Source organism: Hirundo rustica, chromosome 20, assembly GCF_015227805.2.
Source record: "Hirundo rustica isolate bHirRus1 chromosome 20, bHirRus1.pri.v3, whole genome shotgun sequence".
Lineage (NCBI taxonomy): Eukaryota > Metazoa > Chordata > Aves > Passeriformes > Hirundinidae > Hirundo > Hirundo rustica.
Window position 1 is genome coordinate 4545668 of NC_053469.1, and position 12118 is coordinate 4557785.

The 12118-nt window shown below is 47.5% G+C and overlaps 1 protein-coding gene across 8 annotated transcripts in view; it reads right to left on the reverse strand.

The window, feature by feature from the left end:
* Positions 1–10666, reverse strand: part of PRRC2B (proline rich coiled-coil 2B) — a 50163-nt gene extending 39497 nt beyond the window's left edge. For 5 of the 8 annotated variants that reach the window (XM_040083419.2, XM_040083416.2, XM_040083417.2 and 2 more), the window contains exon 1: positions 7006–7147. The gene's annotated coding sequence lies outside the window, so the exon portion shown is untranslated. Of the gene's footprint in view, positions 1–7005; positions 7197–10650 lie in introns of those variants that run through there. The other 3 variants (XM_058423128.1, XM_040083414.1, XM_040083420.1) reach the window with 3 other exon arrangements.
* Positions 10667–12118: the final 1452 nt, after the last annotated feature.

Here is a 12118-nt window from a genome sequence, read left to right on the forward strand (position 1 = left end):
CTCATATTCAAGTGCAACCTTTACCCTTAAGAGTTGTACTTTCAGTCTGGCTCCCCTACAACCAAGGATCAGAGTTGAAACACATGACCCCCAGCCTCCAAAATATTCTGCCTTCTACTCTTCCCTGCTGAAGTTCCTCTGAGATCTCAGTGTCCAGGGGTAACACACAGGTACAACATCCCATTCCCTCAAGACCAAAACAAGGAGGCTGATCATAAGCAAGCAATTTAAATCCAAATACAAAAGAAATAGCTGGCATAATGCTCTGTTGGCAAAACTTGTTCAGAAAGCTCCTGGCAACATTCAGCTGAACTGTAAGGTAAATTGGGCATTTAGGTATCTGAGCAACAATAACAGACTGTGAGTAGCTGGCGGGGATCTCCTGATGGTAACAGGACTGGCACTATCAGTCCAAGCCAGAGGAACAGTTTGCTCAACTAAGATCATAGACAGCAAGAAGTTCCAGAACTCAGGTGCCTGGTTCAGCCACCCAAACCTGTGTGCCAAGATGCACTGAAGCAGCATGGCACCTGCCATGTCAACACTCCCTTCCAGTGGAAAAGACTGTCCACTGACACCGAAAGTGCAGCCAATCCTGCCTACTGCTCCTGAGGAGCCCACAAGGGCATGATGCACCCACACAAGCACAAACTGTTCTCAGGCACTGCACCACACCTTAGGTCTGATAGGTGAAAGCAAAGACTCTTCCACCACTAAAAATAAACACTGCTGCACGTAAAGGTTGTTGAAGTCCCTTAGGCCTGATACTTCTGCCACAGAGACTTTTAAAAATCATCACAGCCAAGATATCCACATAACCAGGTGAGACACAGCAAGAGCAGCATAGGTGAAACACCCAGCCTGCCAGTGCCAGAACCCAAACATATGACTCCAAACCACCAGGTGTAGCTCATCTTGGAGAGCACTATCCATCATCCAAGGCCACCACTGGCCACTGGAGAATGCTCCTCTGTCAGACATTTCACAAATCCTTCACCAGGTCCCAGGCCCAGCAACTTACTCCATCTCTCAGCAATGAACATAAATTTTACTGCAGGCAAGCAGGGAGAAAAGCAGAGATGTCACAGCTCCAAGAGATGAAATCAGAGCAAAGCTGGCAGTCCTTTGGGTTAACAGTCCTTTTTTTCAGAAACAGCTCTTTCACACAAATGCCATCAGCTGTTGAGTAAGCTGCTCTGTTTTCTCTCCGGTCTCAAGAAGGATCACACTGGAATGGGGATGTGGATGTTTACCCTGTGCCTGATGAGCCTCACAACAAAATCTGGACTTTGGTAACACCACTCTCTCAAGTTGCCTGCTGACTTCAGGGTCTCAGCTCCCACTAAGATTATGCACAGAAGGTTTTCCTTATGAAGAGATAAAACCCAATGCTATTGATCAGCAGGCAGCAAATGTCAATCCCTCACTGCACAAGCAAGGGAGAGGTTCCTTCACACGCCTGCTGAGCAGATTCCTCTGGCCTTGCTCCTCCCCAAGGCACTGCTGGGAGCTCCCCTGGCAGGTACATGCTGCAGGGCACAAAGCTGCCCTGGCAAGAACTGAAGCTCTTTCTCTGTCAGATTTCTCCCAATTCCCACAGCCATAAAGACTGATGCAGCTGGTTCAAGCCATTAATAAGATGACAAGCAGACCCTGCAGTTCATAAACACTGCAGAGGCTGAAGCCTCCAAGGAAGTCTTCCAGGTCCCCAATCGGAACAGCACCAGGGCAATGCAGCATTGCACAGCGATTCTCCTCACAGGAAGCATATTCATGGGAGCCATTTGCAGGACAAATTGGTGCCAAGAATGTTAAGAGAAATGTGATGGGAAAAGGACACAGGTACAAAGTGGTAAGAAAGCACCCAACATGAGTTGTGGTTCAGTACTCTGAAGAAAGAAGCTTTAGGTTTTCTGGAGAGCTAAGCAACTCGGACTATGCCCAGGACATCTGGACTACACTGAGCCAGACAGGAAGTGAAAACATATCACAGATGCTTTAATTTACATAGATATTTGCAGTGCATAACTGACAAGGTGTGCAAGCGTCACCATTTCTATTTTCCAGACAGGAAAACGACACCGCAGAACTCTGCAGCTATGCTAAGTGGCAGAGCAAGAAATAGAGCCTTCATCTCCCACCTTCTGGGGCTGAAAACCACCCTCTGAATCACACAACCTGCCTGACGCTGTGAGGCCAGCAGCAGCATGAAGCCCTGCTCCAGAGTTCAGGGAGGAGCAGGTCCTCGCATGCTGGGCTGGGGAATGCTGCAAACACCTCCTAAATGAACCACCCCATACACTGCTTTCACTGCAACAGGATCACAGGCATCATTAGAGGCAACACTTAGCTCAGATGCAGAACACCAACACCACAATAGCACCCAAGATCACATGAAATTGGTTCTGAATGACGGTTCTTGAAGCTTGGTTATTTAAATAAAGGATAAAACAAAACCACAGTTATTATTGAAGCCAAGAAGGAGCATCTCTTGAACATGTCCCTACTCCCCTGCCTGCTTCACAGCCCACTCCCAACTCTGAACAAGCTCACTTCAGGCTTTTGTGCAGTCTCCCAGCCCACATACAGGTAGGAAGAGCTGAAGAACTCACCCCGCAGCAGAACTCTTCCAAAAAAATCACTATTCCCACACAATAAGTGGCTGGGGGAGGCAAAGTTCCAGTGCAAGCTCTTCAAATCTGTTTCTATTCACTCCCTGGAGCACCATCACAACAATTCCCATCTTAAATGTCTCAGTGGCTATCTGGGAAGGATTCCTCCACCAAACCTCTTGAATGAGGGTGCTAACTGAGCAAATACTCGGTCGTTTACTCCTCTTAAGTGCTACCCACCTGAATTCCAAGGCCATTGAGAATGCTCCCAGCTGCTAATTGAAGCCTGGCAGACATCTGAGATACTACTGTCCAACTGAGTGGGCCTCTTGGCCAGATCTTACAGGGTTGTTAGTGAGTCCTCCTTTTCTTCCTTGTTCTTTTTTCCCTGTATTTCTTCACACTTAATCCCTAATGGGCTCAGCCGCCCATTTCAAACCTGGTCATTATCTCTTCCCTTTCACCCAAGGTATGACTTTTCATCAGTCCCCCACAAATTAATAGCTGAAGTCTCCTAAAGATGGAACAGTGAGCTCACTCCCCACTTCCACCCCTTCTCACCCCTTCCAGCCCACTAGCACTGCTGAAAATTTAATTGCTGGAATCAAAACACAGACATTGTATTTTGGCTGCAAGTTAAATAACTCCCTGCAGAACTGCATATACACCTTTTAACACCTGTCCTCACACCCCCCCACAGCATGGCAGGACAAGCAGCTTCACAACCAGCCAATGCCACAGGGAATTACAGAACAGCACAGGGCTACTAAAGCAGCCTCCAGTCCACTTCAGTTATAGTCCAAATGCCCCCAGATAAAAAAACAGATTAGGATTTACAGCTACACAGATCAATATCTGAACAGCTTTGCTCTGAAATAAACAGCCCATAAGCTCCAACTGCTCTGCTACTTTTGCACAAGAAGTACATGTGCACGCAGGGAACATCCTGAATTCTAGTACAAGTTACTAACAGAACATGAGGCCAAGCTATGTTTCACTGAGGCTGAATATAATGCAATGTGCTGCTCTAGCCCCATTTTATCCTTGTGGGGGGAAGGAAAAACATTTTAACCAACCCAGATGCGTGCAAAACCCATCCTCAGAGGGTGTTTTCCCTTTGGCAACGAAGTCACTTATTTTCAGAAGTTATAAAAGGCTGTTCTGTGATGGAGAGAGCTGCAGCTCCCCAGCCTTTTACCTGTTCTGTGCTCTCACCTCATTGTCTGGTACCTGACAGAACCACCCTTGTATTTCTTCTGCTCCAAATGAGAAATTAGTGATAAGGAGCTGTGAAATTATCAACCTATTAGGAGAATGAGTCAGTGACACACGAAAAACAAAACCCACTTAACAAGGCAGGATCAGCTTAAGAGCAAGGTCTGATACTGAGACAACAGCTCAGTGACAAGTTGCAGAATAAATGAGGAATGCAGTAAAAAGAAACAGGGAACCAGAGAGGTCCAGCCCTTGGAATAAACCCTCTCCTAAAGTTACCATCCTGTATCACTAAGTTTCTCCTGCTCATATTGCTTCTTTTCCTCAAACGTGAAAACATGCAATTTTAAGTGGAAATGCCACTAGAACAAAATCTCTTTATAGACTACTACCATAAATGAAAAAAAAAAAGAAAAAAAGAAAAAAAAATTACTATTATTTTCAGCAGCACTTAAACCTTAAACCAAGCCCAGCTTGCCCTTAAATACTTTCAATTACTCAGGTAGGAACAATGAAGGCCTTGAGCAAGAAGCACTCTTGAACAGGCAGGTAATTCCGTACTGGATCATCTCACAGGCTGCACTGCACAGCTCAGGGTCCTTGTTTTCCTCAGCCACACCTCGGGTGTGACCCCAGCAGGAGAGGAGCCACACACACACACACACACACACACACACACACACACACACACACACACACACACACACGGCACTGAGGGCTGTCTGTTCTGAACCATCACTCAGGTACCACGGGGAGCTGCATCACACAAACACAGCCTCTAATGCCACCACTGCCTTTAAGGAGGTTGTTCAAATAAATCAGCCTTTGAAGTCAGGCTTTACACAAAGCTTTATTAAAAGGTTTTATTAAGATGTCACTACGAAGTGAAATGACTTTAATACAAAATATTTAGGAATATTACTCACTTATTGAAATAAAAATACTTTTAAACGCTGCATGTCCCTTCCAGCATCTTTACGGACTATTTACTCACTTTTCCAGTTTCAGCCAGCTGGCTGGGCTGCCCTTTTAAGCTCTCATGCACACATAGAAAAAAGAAAAGAAAAGCTCAGAGTGCATCCAAAAAATGCACTGTAAGACCAAAGAAAAATTCTCCGAATTTAGAAAAAACAAGGCACCAAGGCACTATATAATGACAAATTTGGAAAGCCATACCAAACATGTGGTTCAATTTCTGTTGTTTTTTAAGAAAAGTATCTGTCTAATCATGTAAAAATTTGTTTTCTCAACAGTGAAGACTGCTGAAAGCATCCTCAAATGTATGATACCTAGTTTACTCAAACATGCAGAAAACCATATCAGACTAATGAACAAAGAAAAAGTAAATCAATGTGTACTCAAGGCACCCAACAAATTAAGCACAAAATCAAAATATAGCTAACAGCAGATGTACTTACACTGGCTTGCAAAAACAACAAAGCAGCAACTCCAAACAGTATCTGCAATTTTTCTGAGTATGACTTTTATCTGAACTTTTAAATTTTAAGAAAAAACATTATGGGAGAGTTGTTGTTTCTTGTAACCCCAAAATATTCTGCTAACTAGGAAAAACTTCTTAAGCCAGAGGCCCAAAAGACACCATGATGAGCCCACAAAGATCTCATGGACCACAGATGAGCTCCTGATAAAACCTAGGCTCATCTACAATGCTTAAATGGGAGTGAAAAATGCATGTAACTATTTCATATTTTCAGTCAGAAATCCCCCTGAAAACATCACTTTCCATCCTCTATTTAAATTCCACTTTCAGAATATGGCCTTAGCCTCCCTACCTCTTCCAGGTGACCTTACTCCCCAGTCTCTGGCTCAGAGCAGTAGGTTTTTAGAACACTGGTGTTTTGCTACCCCAGTGACCACTGAACATGGAAAACACAAGTACAAAAGTAACGTCCTGGCCAGTTTATATCTGAGAAACCTACTAATCAGAAATTGATTCTCCAAACTTGGGCTCTCCAAGACAGCTATTTATCCATCATGGAAGAGCCCATTCCAGTGGACGTCTCTAGTGAATTTGTAAGACAAGGCTTAACAAAACTAAAACTTCTACTATAAACCCGGATTCAGTGCTAGAAGGGATGGGATACCTTCCCCCCTAGGAGATGATGCAGACACTGCAATGTGCTTACACTTTGTACCTGTTCCTAGAAAGAAACAAAACTACTAAATTCCTAAACGTTTATGTTTATTGTACCTTACCACCCCAAACACCAGTAACATCAATATATGAACATCTATCTGATGAGTATTTCACCCTTTGCACATCCAGAAGACAGAAACCAAACAAAACAACTTTCCTAACAAACCCCGCAATTCTCAGCTCGTTCAAACGCCTTACGGCTTTGGAGATCAAGAGGGGTTTTGTAAAGAAAAAAACTCGAAATTCACAACCAACACGACTAAAACCACCCCCCGGAGAAGATGCTCAGCACGTGTCCCAGGACCCGCATTAGGGTTTACCCAGCTTGCAGCATAGCTGCTCCCACACACAAATGAGAAACTCCTTATTGGAAAAAAAAAAAAAAAAAAAAGCCATAAAACATCTTTCCAAACCTACCAAACGAGCTCTCCCAGCGCACAAACTCCATCCTCGCTCCCCCTCCGCCCCAGCCGCATTTCGGCCTCCGCGGCCCTTTTGTAAAGCTCCCAGCACAATAACAAACCGGCCGAGCCTTCTGGATGCCACCCCCCCTTGTTTTGCTGAGACACACACACACACACACGGCGCGACAAAAATATCTTTGTGTCACACTCCAGATGACGAAAAAAAACAACCTGCCTTTGCGGCGGGGAGCCCCCCGCCCCGGCTGCAGCCGCCGGGGAGCGCAGCGGGGCGGGGGCGGCTCGGCCCTGGGCCCCGGAGCCCGGACAAGGGGCCCCGAGCCCGGGCGGCTCCGCCAGCGCCACCGAGGATGGGCCCGGCCAGGCCCCACGGCGGCCCCGGCCCCGCAGGGAGAAGGGGGGCGGTTCGCACAATAAACACCGGCGGCTACAGCAAAGCGAAATCGGGGCGAGTCTCCCCCCAACCCGCCCGGGGGACCCGCCCGAGCCGGGAAGGCCGCGGAGTGCCGCAGCCACCGGCTCCGGCTCCATTTTAGCGCTGCCTCGTCCCACCTTCCCTTTCCCTCCCCCCTTCCTCCTCCCCCCCGGCCCCACTCACCGCCCCGAATATCCGCGGCCGCCGCCGCCGCCGGCCCCCGATACCCACCTGTGGTGGTGGCGGGGAGCCGGGGGTGCCTGCGGAGCCGGGTGCGGAGGAACGATGGGCGCGGGGCGCGGCGGATGGCGGCGGATTGCGCGGGGCGGCGGCGGCGGCTGCGGCCGATCCGGGCACTCGCTGCCTCCTCCTCCTCCCCCTCCTCCCGTAGCGGCCCGGCCCCGCCGCGCAGCGCCACCTGCAGGGCGCCGCCGGCAGCGCGGGGGCGGCGCTGAGGGGGAGCTCCCTCAGGGGGACAAGGAGCGGCTGGAGAGGGTCCTGTGGAGGGCACCGAGGGGATTTGGGGGCTGGAGCATCTCTCTGATGAGGAGACACTGCGGGAGATGGGCCGGGTTTGTTTGGAGAAGGGAAAGCCGAGAGGGGATCTCGGCAATCCATGTAAAAATCTCCCCGGAGTGCCCGAGGATGGTGCCAGATTCTCTTCAGTCGTGCCAGGTGACAGGATGAGGAGCAATGGCCATAAACTAAAATACAAAAAGTTTCCCCCAACTTTATGTTGAGGGTGGCAGAGCTCTGGAACAGGTGCCCAGGGAGGGCGTGGAGTGTCCCACTCTAGAGACACTCCAAACCCACCTGGGCGCATTCCTTTGTCACCTGCTCCAAGTGACCCTGCATTGATCTCCAGAGGTCCCTTCCAACCTCAATTAATCTTTGATTCTGTGAGCTCCCCTCAGAGGGACATGAAGGTGCTGGAACGGCTCCAGGGGGATGGAAACAAGGATGACTGGGGGACTGGAGTATCTCTCTTATGAGGCAAGGGTCGTCACTGCAGGGTTCATTGCCAAAACCACCCCAGTTTTAGCCCTCTGTGCCAGGGGATGATGTCTCCTAGGAGGTACTGGAAGATTTTCCCACTTATCTGTATGACCCTGGAGCCATAGGGCAATGGCAGGCCGATGAGGATTCTTGTCCAGCCTGAGAGGGACCAGAAAACACCACTGAAGGCTGGCCGCTGTCCCGCCGTGGTTTCATGGGCAGCAGGTTCAAAGGCAACCTGAAGGAGCTGCCCCTTGGAAGGACTTCAGTCCAGAAATATCTTTTAATTTGTTCTGTCATTAAGGATGATGGAAATGAATGCAGTAGACCAAAGCAGTCACTTCTCTCCCAAAACACTCTACAGAGCCATAAAATACCAGCAGCCTCATTGGCAAACACGGTCCCTGCTTCAGACAAAAAGAGCTTCAGGTCGACACAACCTGAGCAGCAGCACTGGCAAAAAATTGGCACTAAAGATGGTGTTGTAAAGCTTACTGCAAATTGCAGTTCCTCTGCTCAGTGGATCTTTTATGGCTTTGGAGATGTGGTCTCCTTGCACGCAAGGACAGAGCAGCCTCTCTTTAATTCTCCTTCCCTGTTCTGTAAGACACACAGGTATCTGTCAGTGTGACATGTGGTGACAGAAGGCCAGACTGCCAGTACACACATTAATTTCTTAGGGACTGTCCACCAGGTCAGAAAAATTGTGCACACACACATACATACATTTATTTATATATATGGGACAAGCACCTGGGAAATTGCTGGTCTCATGCAAATGCACTCTTTAGCTTATTCATGGGTCACCAGGCATATGCTGTCACCCCACATGCCCTTGCCCATGAAGGGTGGGCGGCTTTAGAGGAATTTTGCAGCACATTTGCCTGGTGCAGGCAATGCCTCAGGAGGAACAGCTCCCACCTCTTTCCACGTTACAGGAACAGCGTAAGGCCAGGCACCCAGATCACTGCTCATGAGAGATGTGTCTGATCTCAAACAGTCATCAAGAGTAATGCAGAGGGAAGAAATGCACGAACAGCTTTCTGGACCATATGGGATGTTCCTACAGTTCATCTGCACTGCTATTGAAGTTGCCAGGCACTGAGCTACCAAGAGATGCACCAGTGCTGCTGAAAACCATCATCTGGTTGTCAGATGTCCTTTTCTGCATATCAGAGTATTACACCACTCCTGTCCCTTTGGTGTCCCATCTCATCTCTCTAGAAATGTTTTGCCTGTCCAAAGACAGGAGGCCAGTGCCCTCCACTTCTCTCCCACCCTCCTCACCAACATTCCCAAACTCCTGCTCCCACTAACTCACTGGCAGCCGGGCCATTAGTCTGGTCCACTCAATTCGTTCTTTCTCCATTGGTCAGACAAGTACACACACATACAAACAGCTCTCCTAACCTGCTTCCTGCCCATGCAAACCTCACTGTCCTCCACAGGAGCAGCTACAGGTGCACAGTCACAGGAAGCCACCCGAAGGCATGAACATTTCCCTTTGGGAGATCAGGAATGTGGGATCCCCTCACTTTCAGTGACTCATGCAGACACCTACAACCCCCACCATCAGCAGGTGACTCACACAGCTTTGTCCAGGTCAGCACTATCCACACCTGCTGCTGTAATAAGCAGTTCTCCGAAGGTCTCCTGTGCATCTCCAAGGCAACGATCCAAGGCCAAGGGAAAAGATGGAGCAATTAAAGAAAAAAAAAAAAAAAAAAAATGCAAACTGTTGTGGCGATCACAAGGCCAAAGTAAAAAAATTAAAGACAATTGTCCGTTCATTACCAGGTGTGTACACTGCAGTGCCCACAAGCTCCTGGCTTTTCCACCTGTGCCCAGCAGTGCGCCAGAGCCAGCTCTGGAATTCTGCAAGTCTGGCTCAGGTCTGCATTAGGGCTAGATTTTCCACCCCCTCACTGTTCAAAGCTGGGTACAACCTGGATAGTCAGGGGACATAACTTGTCTCTGCCACCACAAGGGAGCGTGTGGCTCCTTTACACCCACACAGCTACATGTGGTTCACGGGGACACCCATGGATCAGACCTTGGCACAGGATGAGGAATTTCTTCTGGTGCTCTTTAAAAGACCTGCACCACCTCTCACCAGCCCAGGTATAAATCAAAACAACTGGTGTAAAGCGAGAGCTGGTAGGATTAGACCCACAATAGACTGTGAGGGAGGAGTGTCAACAATGAGAAGCAGTTTGGGCAGAGACTGAAGAACAGGTTTCAACTGGATGGAATTTAGTGCAAAGCTCTGTGCAGGATCTGTTCTGGAAAAACAGCTCACCCACTCTGATTTTTCACCTGTTCCAGAGTCCTTACCAAATTATCCCCTGGACAAGAGAGTCAAGCTCAGGAGTGTTCTGCTTCCTCCTTGCAGGACTAATTACAAGAGAGAGCAGAAATCCTGCTGTGTGCTTCATCCTTCCACTAGTGAGAAATCTGCCAAACATGAAATACCCATTACAGAGGACTTACAGCCCTAGCACAGGACATACATCTACAGAAATGCCTTTTTGTATAAGGCCTCCTAGAAATAATAGAATTTCTACTATTTCTACAGCTTCTACAAAAAATTTGCTTCAAATCCATCAATCCCTGCCCCTGCTTTGCACCAAGCAGGGTGATTTACAGGCTCAGTGCTCCTGTGCCATTTTGCTATCACTTTGTTCAGCTGTAAATGGCAGCCTGCAGCACAGGACAGGGCCCTACTGCCCTCACAGTCATTCACAGAACTCCACAACACACTTGGAAAAAGCAAAGTGATCCTTCTCTGTTCCCCATCCAGAGGCCATTTGGCACCACAAAGTACACATTTACCTTAGTGGGTCAGGTCAGAATCCTTCCAGTCTTCTATCTGTCTCAGACAGCAGCCAACATCAGGTGCTGCAGGAGAAACACTCAATGGTCAGTTGTGGAATAACCTGTCCATGAGAAAATCTGCTTTATAATCCCATGAGGTAGGAGCTGTTTATGCCCCGAAGCATGAAAATCATTTCAAATTCAGTTGCGCCTAAATCAAGAACGCTTCATGCCTGCACTGACTTCATTAGCTCATCTGAGACAGCTACAGGGAAATTCAAGCCTGCAACTAAGTGAGCAGGGCCTTAGGACCCAAAACCCAGTCAGCAAGAACTCAATAGAGTTGAGCTGTCATATTTGAGAGGTGGGAGAGAAGACATGAGTAGCTCTGGCAGCTCTCTGTAATCCCACGTATGAGGCTGTGTTATCCAAATATAAGGAAATATTTTGAAAGCCAGAGCTCAAATCGAACAAAGGGACATTGGGTCTCAAATATAAAAGATTTCTCCCCCTCTCATTTAAGACCTAGTATCAACAGAGATGCTTTTTAAGAAGAAAGAGGTATTCTGATGAGAGAGGAAGCTGGAGTCTCTCACCTCTCTAAGCTGAAATAGAGTATGAAATACTGGGAATGGGAAAATAGCATGAAAACCCTGGAATATTGGCCTTTACTCCAAACTGAAGTACTTGTTATAATTGTATTACTTACTGCTTTTTCTAGCTGCTGGATCAGGTAGAGGCTGTTGATTTTTATTCCTTTGCAGCCCATGGGAGTTGCAGGCTCTGTATGAAAACAAGATGCGATGGAAGTGTTTGTTTGCCAGGCTTTTGTTTGTCCTTTTAAAGGCTGCATACCCACTCCATTCTTCATGAGAAAATGCTGGCTGACTGAAGGACAAACCAAAATGACTATTTAAGGCACTAAAAATGGAAGTCATTTAAAACAGAGCTGATTAAAAGGAAGAAACTATTCTTCCAATGAAAAGTGAATAGCTTTCAGCTGGCATGAGCACTGAGCTTTGCTTGCAACAAAACCCAAATACCAGTTCCCTGATAGTGCAAGTATTTTGGAGGCACTTCATCGGCCATGACTTCAGTTTTTCCTTGTGCATGACTGCAAAAGAAGTCTACTGCTCCTGCTCATCCTGGCTCAGTGATTTTTTTTTTTTTTTTTTCCTTTGGCTGGGCTGTTCAGAAGACTGCAAGGCTGTTCTTTAGGAAGCTTTTAAAGCCCAGCCTTTCTTACTACATCCATTTGGAAGCCCTCACACAACCTTAGTTGCTTAAATAGAAAGAGGTTCAAGGAAAATAAAAAATTAAGACACATCACAAACCTTCTTCAAAAGACTCCAGAGATTGTTGGTGACATGCTGAGTTTTCAGCACATTCAGAAAAGAGGGGAAAATAGGGAGATGGAGGTTCAAGCACTAAAGTTTTGTCAGGCAAAGACTTGGGTGTCTTGTCAATACAACACTCACTTCCAAAA